Source organism: Chelonia mydas, chromosome 9 (genome assembly GCF_015237465.2).
Source record: "Chelonia mydas isolate rCheMyd1 chromosome 9, rCheMyd1.pri.v2, whole genome shotgun sequence".
NCBI classification, from domain to species: Eukaryota; Metazoa; Chordata; order Testudines; family Cheloniidae; genus Chelonia; species Chelonia mydas.
In genome coordinates, this window is record NC_057855.1 from 45,066,610 (window position 1) to 45,077,000 (window position 10,391).

General features: G+C 43.5%; 1 long non-coding RNA gene across 1 annotated transcript; it reads left to right on the forward strand.

Moving 5' to 3' along the window:
• The first annotated feature begins 351 nt into the window (after window positions 1-351).
• LOC122461839 lies at window positions 352-9,457 on the forward strand. Its single transcript, XR_006284048.1, has 3 exons — window positions 352-398; window positions 5,574-5,663; window positions 8,788-9,457. It is a non-coding gene; the product is annotated as an uncharacterized LOC122461839 (long non-coding RNA).
• Window positions 9,458-10,391: the final 934 nt, after the last annotated feature.

A 10,391-nucleotide genomic window follows, 5' to 3' on the forward strand; every position in this document is an offset into this window, starting at 1 on the left:
TAGCACACCACTACAAAGAATGAAACCAAAGAATCACTTATTTTGGCTCAACTAAACTTACATCATTCTTCTGTTCATTTTTCATGAAGGATATATTTATAAAGCAGAACACGTATGGAATTGCTGCTGTTTATGCTGGGTCAGGCACAACTTCTTTCATTAGCATTAATGCAAAATCCATTAGCAGCCTGTTAGCAAATCCCAACTCTTTAAGCCAGAGCTTCAGCTGGTTTAAATCAGCATTGTTCCATTGACCTCAATGGAACAATGGCAGATTATACCCACTAAGGATCTGGTCCCAGGTGTCAAAGGTTAGAAGAGTAAAAAGCCAGCCTTGTGTCTTGACAGCAGCTGCCTGGGTTTGGACTGCTGGACCACAAGCAAGTATTGAAGGCGAGGTACTTGGCTGTTGGCCATTTGCTACTTGACCCCCCCTCTCCTAGGTAATCTGCGGTGGTACTTGTGGAGAGGCTGGTCATCTGCCTTTCCTGGAAAGAGCAGTGCCTCAGGTGCTGTCATTAGTGAAGAGAGATTAGAAATAAGATAAAATAGTGGTAAGCTATAAGGAAGGGAACAGGATACTTTGGACCCTGTGCAAACTAGCCTCACCTAGACTATATAGGGGTTGTGGGGAGACCACACTTTAATGAAAATAGGAGGACGACAGGGATCATCATATCTTCCATGCTTAGGACCAGATTTTCAAGAGTGCACAACCCCCACAATTAGGGCCAGGTTTTTAGCAGTTTTCCAGGGAACTGCTGAGCACTCTTTTGGAAAATCAAGCCGCTCACTTAGCTGCCCAAGTGGAAGCTGAGCTGCTTTAAAAGTCTCGGTCCAAGAGTGGGAGCCAAGCCATTCTGAAAATTCTGGTCTCATTTGCTATGGGAATGTGGGGAACTTCAGTTCTGTCATGCTTTTAGTGTAAGATGTCTACAGACCAGATTGCAGCTTGGAGTATGTGCCTCTGCAAGGGAGGTACTTGGGCCCAGATCCACAAAGGTACTTAGGTGTCTTAACCTGATTTAGGAGCCTCCATGAAACCCATGCACAGCTGCCACCTAAGCCTGGAGGTGCCTCAGCGAGTAAGATTTTCTTTAGGTACCCATGGTTCTGCCACTGGGCAATACACACACAGCTGCTTCACTCTTGGTGTCCGGATGCTTATCTCCTGTCCAAGCCCCAGAGCGATCCAGGAACCGGGGGAAGAAAAGCATTTTCCCACCTATCTTGCCTTTGGGGCCCGATGAGGTAGGCGTGCTCAGAGGCCATCTAATTCCACATAAAACAGCCAGGGTGGGTGGTGGGGACCTCCCTTATAACCTTTAGCTCAGTGGTACTCACCCAGGATATGTAATACCCCCAGTTCAAGTCCCCCCTCTTCCTATGAGGGGAAGGGATTTGAATAGGGATCTTCTACTGCTCAGGTGAGTGCCCTAACCACGGGGCTGTAGAGTCACTCACTTTTTCACTGGCCCAATTAATATTTAATTAAAGTGGAACAACTTCAATAAGAGGTTTACACAGACCCACACCAGACTATCCCATGGACACATTCTGGGTGAGTACCCTAACCGCTGGGCCAAAAGCTATGATGGAAGTGGTTCTCATCCTGCCTGTTTTGTGTGAAGTAAAGCGGCCTCTGAGCATGCCCATGGGATCAGGCCCCACACGTGAGTTAGGCAGGCAAATGCCTATCTCCTCCCACGTCGTGAGTCACTAGCAGAGATAGGCATCGCCCTGCAGCCTGCATCTAGGCACCTATCTCTGTGAGGGGGTGGGGCTTAAGACACCCCCTCTCATTGGCATCACCCATTGGCTAGGTTAGGCAGGGAGCCACCTAGCCTGCTGGGTTTTGCGGATCGCCTTCTAAGGGTCCTATTTCTTTCCATTCTTTTGTGTAGGGAGCCTAGGCGCCGAACTCAGGCTTCATGGATCGTGTGTTCCAGTGATGTCCTGGACATAGAACCCCAAATGTTAGGCACTGTGACACTCAGCATTGCAACAGCTCAGTCCCTGGGTGGATCCCAGCCTTCCTCCCTCACTCTCCTGTACAGTCTCCCCAGACTTTGGGTGCAGGCATGACGCTATAAAGCTGGGCTACATGCCTGCGTACGGCTTCCCTGGGACAGGAGGGCAGGGAAGGGTGGGAAACGGGCAAATGCTTGGGTCCATCACCTAAACGGAGTGCTGGGAAAGTTGTAATTTGCTGCTTGTATAGACCAGAAACAAAATTACGATCACTTCCTATCCCCATGCTACCTACAGTGGAGAAATATACATGTCATCCATTGCTCTGGACTGTGCCCAAAGTCACAACCTCACTGAGCAGAAGTGGGGCTTAAATAATTAACTGATGTTGAAAGTAACATTGTAGGGCTCTAGTGTAACGTATGTTTAGCTTCTCTCTATGGACCTGATACCGCACCCCTTGAAGTCAATGGGAACACTCCTACTGAAGTCAGTGGTTGTTGGATCAGGCCCCTTGAAGAATCATATCAACAGAAGTTTAGATCAATATTCTTGGTCTCTGGGGCCCAGGTTTTTCAAGGTATTTAGGCATTGCTATACTCAATGTTACTGTGCCTAACTTATTTGGGAGCCTAAATATTATTTTCAATATCCCATCAACTTTCAATGGGATTTTGGCTCCTAAGTGCCTAAATCCCTTTTGAAAATGATATGTTGACTCCTAAATTAACTATGCACAGCAACGCTGAGTGCAAGAGTGCTTAAATACCTTAAATCCTGGGCCTTGATATATAAACACAGATCTTTTTTAAAAAAAATAGTAACCAACTATAAGAACTGTAAACATAGTGAAACATTTTCTGCTGCCATTTTGAACTTTCAGTGACTGCACCATATCTCACATCATGCTATCTTCTGCAATCTTCTCCAGAATCTTTTTGGAAGCATTTTTGCTTAGGAGCCCAAAGGTCACAGCTTCACTTCCCACACCAGGACATAGCTCCAGAGCCAGTAATGACATTGCAGTGAAATACAGGGCAGACTTCCAGATGAGATTGCTAGAATCATAGAACCATGGATGATTAGGGTTGGAAGAGACCTCAGGAGGTCATCTAGTCCAACCTCCTGCTCAAAGCAGGACCAACCCCAACTAAATCATCCCAGCCAGGGATTTGTCAAGCCGGGCCTTAAAAACCTCCACCACCTTCCTAGGTAACCTCTCTTGCCCATCTTTGGTTCCTGTCTTGGTAAAAATGACAGATTATGAGCCAGATGTATAACTGGGGTAAATCATCAGCAGTATCCTTCTCAACACTCCTTCTCTAGGTAAAAAGAAAGTGTATGGGTGTGTGTGTGTAAAAAACATAATTGCTTCTGTTTGTTTGCACCATGCTTTCAGTATCTAAGATATGCCTTTATAAACTACTGTGGTATGGAAGGTGTTATGTTAAAACAAATGTTCTTTTCTACACTAAATCTGTGGAAGTTTTCATTACTTGAGGCCTAATATTGCACATCTGGGCCCTTACCAATTTTTTTTTCAAACCGTCTTCAGCACATTAAAACCTAGAATTGGTTGCAGGGAAGCATTTGGACAGAAGAAGAAATATGTAATAAAAGATTGTGGGCGTTAAAAGACCATTATTTGTACTAAGCCTCTCAGTTTCCACTATATATCACAAACAATAATAAAATAAACAAAGAACTACCTAGAGAAAGGGCTGCATAAATAGAAGTGAGGTTAGTGACTCTTCTGGGAGTAACCTCTGCCAAGCTGTAGTTTCATTTTAAATGTTTAACAACTGTGTCTGCTGTACAGGAATCTGTCCAAGGGCAGGGATTAGTTACCTTTATACAGTCAGTCAGTGGGGATCTTAAAGTCATCTGAACATTTTATGGAAAGATCCCCTTTTAAAAAACAATCTGATTTTTCAAAATTACATATAATAATTACAGTGGTAACATGAGTTATTTACATACAATAACTTCCACGAAATGCCGGGCTCTCCTGGGCCCACAAAACCTTACAAGTCTAAAGCTGTCATGCGTGTTCAGGTACTGTGAAAGAGGATTTAGTAGGTGGAAGCCCACAAGCCATTAAAATGGTGTGTTGTTAGAATGATAATCCATATGCAAACTCCAGAAATTCTAAGGCCCCCGTCCTTCAAGATATGCTTGTGCAGACCCCTGTGCTAGCATGAGTCCCAATGATCAGGGAATTAAGCTAGCCTATCTGTTTGCAGGATCAGGGGTTAGGAAAGTTATTTGAGGGCCACAACATTTCTTGGGAATCTACAGGATTTTCTCCATAGCTGGGTCTAAATCACTATTCCCTCCCGTGTGCATAAGATTTATTAGATTCTGGACTAAATCCTGAACTAGTGTAATCTGGCATTCATTTTGATGGGGCTATACCAATTTACATCAGGTTAAGAGCTGGCCTGGGGAATGGAGATGGGATTTTAGAAGGTTCTGTTTTGTAGCAAGAAGTGGAGGTAGAAAGTTACACTGACCGATATGACCATCTAGCACATTTTAGCATCCCAATATTTTTAGCAGAGAAAAGCATTTGTCGCATATCCTGTTGTATCTAGTGCTGAAGCATAAGGGAAGGTGTCACAAATCAGTGACCTGCATACCAGACTCTACAGAATAACTGCACTCGCCTACCTACAGGAGATCCAATCTCTCTTTACCAGTAGTCCTGTCTTTGGTTTCTCTTATTTTTTTTTTTGACTGCTACAAATAAAGTCTGTAGCAATAAGTATGTGACTGTTACAGATTTCCCCTGTCACAATCATTTTCACATACAGTTGCAGGTCTAACAGTTCCAGAAGCCACAGGAGAAATGAGCTAAACACAAAAGAAGCTAAAGAACAGACTCCCAACCCCCAGGGAGGATGCAGCAGAGGTGTTTAAGTGTGAACAGCTAATTGCAGAACAGATGGTGGAGCTGTCTGCTGGAGCATGAGAGACTATGTTCCATAAAGCTAATGAAAAAGAGCCTTAATCCCTCTCTGAAAGGAAAGGGAAGAAACAAAATTCAGAATAATGAGAGAGAAAGTCCTGTAAGCTTATATACTGCTCTGGGAGGATCACTATAGAGCTGAAAAGAAGAAGAAATAGGTTGAGTCCCTCCAAAGTTGCTCTTCCTCTAAGACAAAAATAAAAGCACCCAAAAACATAGCAAAGAAACCAAGAAGGAAGCATTTCTCATTCTCAAGCACCTTCTTCTCCCAAACAAGGAAAGGGAGCACGTCATGGAGGCAGAACAGGAGACTTGGGACAGGTCTTTTCTGCCTGTGAGACAATGGTGAAATATGTCCTAATGTAAGGATTTTGATGTCTAAAGGCCAATCTGAACAGAAGATTTCAGGGAGCCTCACAGTAACCTCCTGCCGGGTCCCCCTGTTAAGCCCATCTATCAGAGCTGAATATAAAAAACTACATACACACCAAATATAAAAGTAAATAACAGTTTATTTAACTAAGGGAAGAGGAAGGGAGGAGAGGGGAATGGATTAACAACTCTGGAAACTTGGGATACCACTTGCACACACTCATACACTTAATGATATATATATGTTCTTCTACCTTTCCAGATGTTTACGCGGAAGGTGGCAGGATCCAGACGACCGAAGCCGGCGATGGACCAATGAACTCCAACCGTGGACAGCAGATGAATGGGACAGGTATGTATGTATCCCTATTTTAACTCCCACCCTATCCCGCTTTGCGTCATCTGTGTGTGTAAGATTGAACTAACTACTCGGACTAGGTCCGTGTATGCCAGTCTGCTTTCCCAAATAAAAGCATAAACAAACCCAAACCTATTAGTAAATAGCTATTGCAAGCCAATAGCTACTGCCAAGATGGTACTGCAGTGCAAGAGAGCTGGACACTTGAACCTCTGACCACTCGAAAGCTCCAGAGATCAAGAACCCCTACCTCCTCCCCTCACACACTTTTACAGGGAGCTGTTGCCAGGCAAACCTAGTTTCCCGCCTTTGTGATTTCCCACCTTTTCTTGGTACCAAGGAACAAGAACCTGACACAAGATGGAGGTAACCTTGTCCTTTTACCAAAACAAAATGGCCCTTTGAGTTACAGAACTTATTTTAACTTTATACATATATTTCAATAATTTGGCAGAAGTAAACAGAGTTTAAAACCAAAATTAACACTAATAACTCTACATATGCAAACCGCTGAGGAGAATTCCCTGGAGGACAAAAATCACAACGCAAGTCAATTGGAAGCGCCAGTGTAACCACAAGTAAATGTTTTCCCTTCTGGACTGGAAGAAGCTGCCCATTGCTTACTGGAAACAGACCTTGTTTTTTTCTCTTTCTCTGTCCAATACACACACACAAATATATGCCCCTACCCCTCGCCACCAAATCTGAAGCCAGGTGCTGAGAACCTTTTTCTTCATATGTTTTTTGGGTTTTCATGGAAACAACCATTTTGTTGAGGCCATTTTCCAATGAGAAGTCACTGAGGGAAATTTTTCAACTTGCATATCTATTGCTGAGCAACCCGTAGCTGCTGGGCCCCGCTGTTACAATGGGATTTGGGCCAGTGGATCTGTGTAGATTGCAGACCCAATGTCCATGCTTGTCACCTTACCCCACTTAGCACTCAGAATAGTTTTGTGACGCCATTGCAGGACAAAGCATAGCATACCCAAAGCCTGTCCCCAACCACACATGGCAGTTCCACTGCTTTTTTAGCCATGAGAGTAACAGGATTTGCCCTAATATTATTAGAGATATAGATCTTCCTTCTTAACACATCTACAACTAGATCAATGTCTAGGCACACTCCCTATTAAGGTTCTGCTTAAATAGTTTATAAAGAGTTCATAAAATTAATAGATTTTTAAAAAAATACTTAATTGGTTGTTATAGAGTGCAACAGACTGCTCATAACCATGACTTATAACCATCTATAACACTTGATGTGACCTTGATCAACTGGAGAACTGATCTGAACTCAACAAGACGTAATTCAATAAAGACAAGCACAAAGTACTACACTTAGGAAGGAAAAAATCAAAGGCACGACTACAAAGTGGGGAATAACTGGCTAGGCTGCAGTACTGTTGAGTAGGCTCTGGGGGGTTATGGTGGATCAAAATTGAATATGAGCCATCAATGTGATGCAGCTGTAACAGAGGCTAATATCATTCTGGGGTGTATGAACAGGAATGTCAGATACGACAGAGGACGTAACTGTCCTGCTCTACTCTGCACTGGTGTGGCCTCAGCTGGAGCACTGTGTCCAGTTCTGGGCACCACACCTTAAGATAGATGTGTACAAATTGGAGAGAGTCCAGAGGAGAGCAACAAAAGTGATAACAGGTTTAGAAAACCTGACCTGTGAGGAAAGGTTGAAAGAATTAGCCTTGAGAAAAGAAGACTGAGGGGACATGATAGTCTGAAAATACGTTAGGGACTGTTATACAGAGGATGGTGGTCAATTGTTCTCCACGTCCACAGAAGGTAGGACAAGAAGAAATGGGCTTAACCTGCAGCAAGGGAGATTTAGGTTAGATATTAGGAAAAACTTTCTAACTCTAAGGGTTGTAATAGACTTCCCAAGGGAGGTTGTGGAATTCCTGTCATTGGAGGCTTTTAAAAACAGGTTGGACAAAAACACCTGTCAGGGGTATACTTGGTCTTGCCTCTGTGCGGGGGGCTGAACTAAAGGACATTCCGTCCTTTCAGCCCACATTTCTAAGATTCTATATTCTTACAGCCATCTATAACTCAGGCGATTCATGTCTGTAATGTACTTCTAACATTTATTTATTAACCTTTTAAAATGGAGTCCTCAATACTTATACAATCCTGGAATTGGATGCACTTTGCTTTCCAACCACCATTGTTTTATTATTGGGCCCTCATTTAGTTTTGTCTCATTTCTGTAGCATTGGGGTAAGTTTCAGCCAAAATTCCTCTTTAGCCATGCAAGGAGAGACGCCTGGCTGTAGAGCAGGGCTGTCTCTCTTCTAGGGCATTGCCTTCCCCTGCTGCTATCCCTGCAAAGAGAATGCTGCCCATCGCAGCAGGGATTTGGAGAAAGTAGGCACAGGGCTGGGAGTGGAGCGCCCTGACCTGCTAGGACAGCAGGGAATCCACTAAGGAGTCCTTGTAGACTGTAGAAACACCTTTTAATGGGAATTCTGGGGCATCTGCTGAGAGAGGAAGCCCTCGCAGCCTTAGGGACAAGCTAGGGAGGGCACCCAGACCAGTGCAGAGGCACAGGGAACTTCCTGTCCACATGGAGGACCTTGGCCTCTTGTGGATCCTCAGGGATCTTCACAGATCTTGGGGGATCCGTAGGGCAAGTGGACAAATTACCCAGCTATTCCAGTGAGTGGGGTGGGGGCAATGTCCCTGATCAAACTGTGGCGAAGTTGCCCCCCTTCCCGAGACTTTCTTCCTTCCCACCCACAGGACAAATTGACCTGGCCCCTGTTTTTTGGCACACAGTAATTTTCTTGCTGAACAAGGGTGGCTTCTATCGCTCTTATGGACAGTAAGAGGTTATTTAGAACTAAACAGTTACAGCATCAGTATCTCCTCTTCACCAACTGTACCTCCCACTGTTCCTGAGCAAAATTTCTGGACAATAGCTCTCTTCAATCACTTTCATTCGACTCTTTTCACATTCTCTCAAAACTGCCTTTTTAAAATCCAATATTTCTGTGCCGCTGCCTTTGAACATATCCTCCCAAGTACCTCACACAAATCTGATGGCATAATGCTCAGTTCACCTCGGAAGATGACTACCTTTTATTTGTCATTTCAGGTTCATTTCCAACAGCTACAGCTTTTGATCTTGTTGATTTCTGAAGAAAAAGAGCAAGAAAACTGTCCCGAAACAACTACCAGAAATATTCATCCTTTCCCAGCCATTCTGCAATCCTTATTCTAGTCAATAGCAGGGTCATTAAAATTCTCCATGATCACTGTGCTAGGTTCTTTATGAACCTGCATAAACATTTCGCACATTCACTGCCCTCCTTCTCCACCCTGAAGGTCTGTTACAATCTCCTGTTATCTTTTTCTATCATTTTTATTTTCCCCCTTGAGTTCTCCTTATTAGAGCAGCCAAGTCTGCTTAATCATTTCTTATTTTAGACCTACTCCCTGATTCATACATTTCTATAACTCCTCCTGTCCTATTGGCTCTTTTCTTTTTCATAGCCTTTACTTTACAGCAGAGAAAAGTGGCAGGATTCATTAGGAAAATCTGAATATGTATCCAGCACTGCAGAGTGGTGTATTTTCCATGCAATGGTTTCCATCCAATAACTACAAATCCTAAAAATTACAGCAGTGAAGATAATAAACCTATTGTCACTCTTACATCCCAAATATGTTTAAAGACATCCAATAAACTGAACACAACTTCTTTTATGTTCTAAAATAAACATTGGACCAGAACATGAGCCCCTTACCCGCACTGAAGAGCAGTTACACAAGCAGTCCTAGTGAAGTCTATGGGACTTATTCATATGTGAGTAGCTACTCAAAAGGGGCAGAAAGGGGTTCATGCTCCAATTCGAACTCTTTCAAATATACCAGGGCACTTACAGCTTTACTCACGTGGAGTAGTACTTCCCACTGTGAGTATCCCCACTGAAGTAAACAGGGCTACTCACCAAGTAAGTTACTACTCAGGGTGAGTAGGCCATCAAAATCTGATTCTCAGAATAGATTTTGAAAACATTTGCATTATTTTCCTTTTTTTTTAAGTGATGTCAAGGTGGAATAGGAAGCCCTGCGTATGCTCACTCTTTGTGAACTGGAGGAATGGAAATTAATAGTTCCAGGCTAATAATTAAGATTCATAGCTAATTTCCATTATAGAAGAATCAGATCCTATTATCTTCAGAGATGAAAAGGAGGTTTAAATTGTTTTAAAATGAAACCTGTTTTCATTTATATTCGGTTCCTTTTGCACTCATTAAGAATCCATCATTTAAGGCTCAGGGATGATTAATGGCTGGCCATACCGCATAGTACTTTTAAGTAGCACTGGGTGAAGTTCAAAAGGCTCAGTTCACTTTGGAGCAGCTCCACTAAATTAAAATGCTCACGCAAAGCTTATGGATCATCCAAACTTTCGGAGCCTAAGTACAAGCTGGGGTCTAAACACAATTGCTTGAAAGCTGTATTAAGAATACCTGAGCTCTGGGTAAGAGCTGGGGAATGGGGGCTCTGATTGAAGAGCCAGATGAAGCGTTGACTCAGGGTCCACAGCTAGGGGCAGCATGTAGCTGCACTGTCAGAGATGCAGATCAGGCAGGGATTGTGACACAGTCACAATTTCTTCCTTCCCTCCCTCCCTGAGAGGGGGAATCTGCTGTTGGTCTCTGCCAAGAAGTACATGACAGCCCCACTATGCCA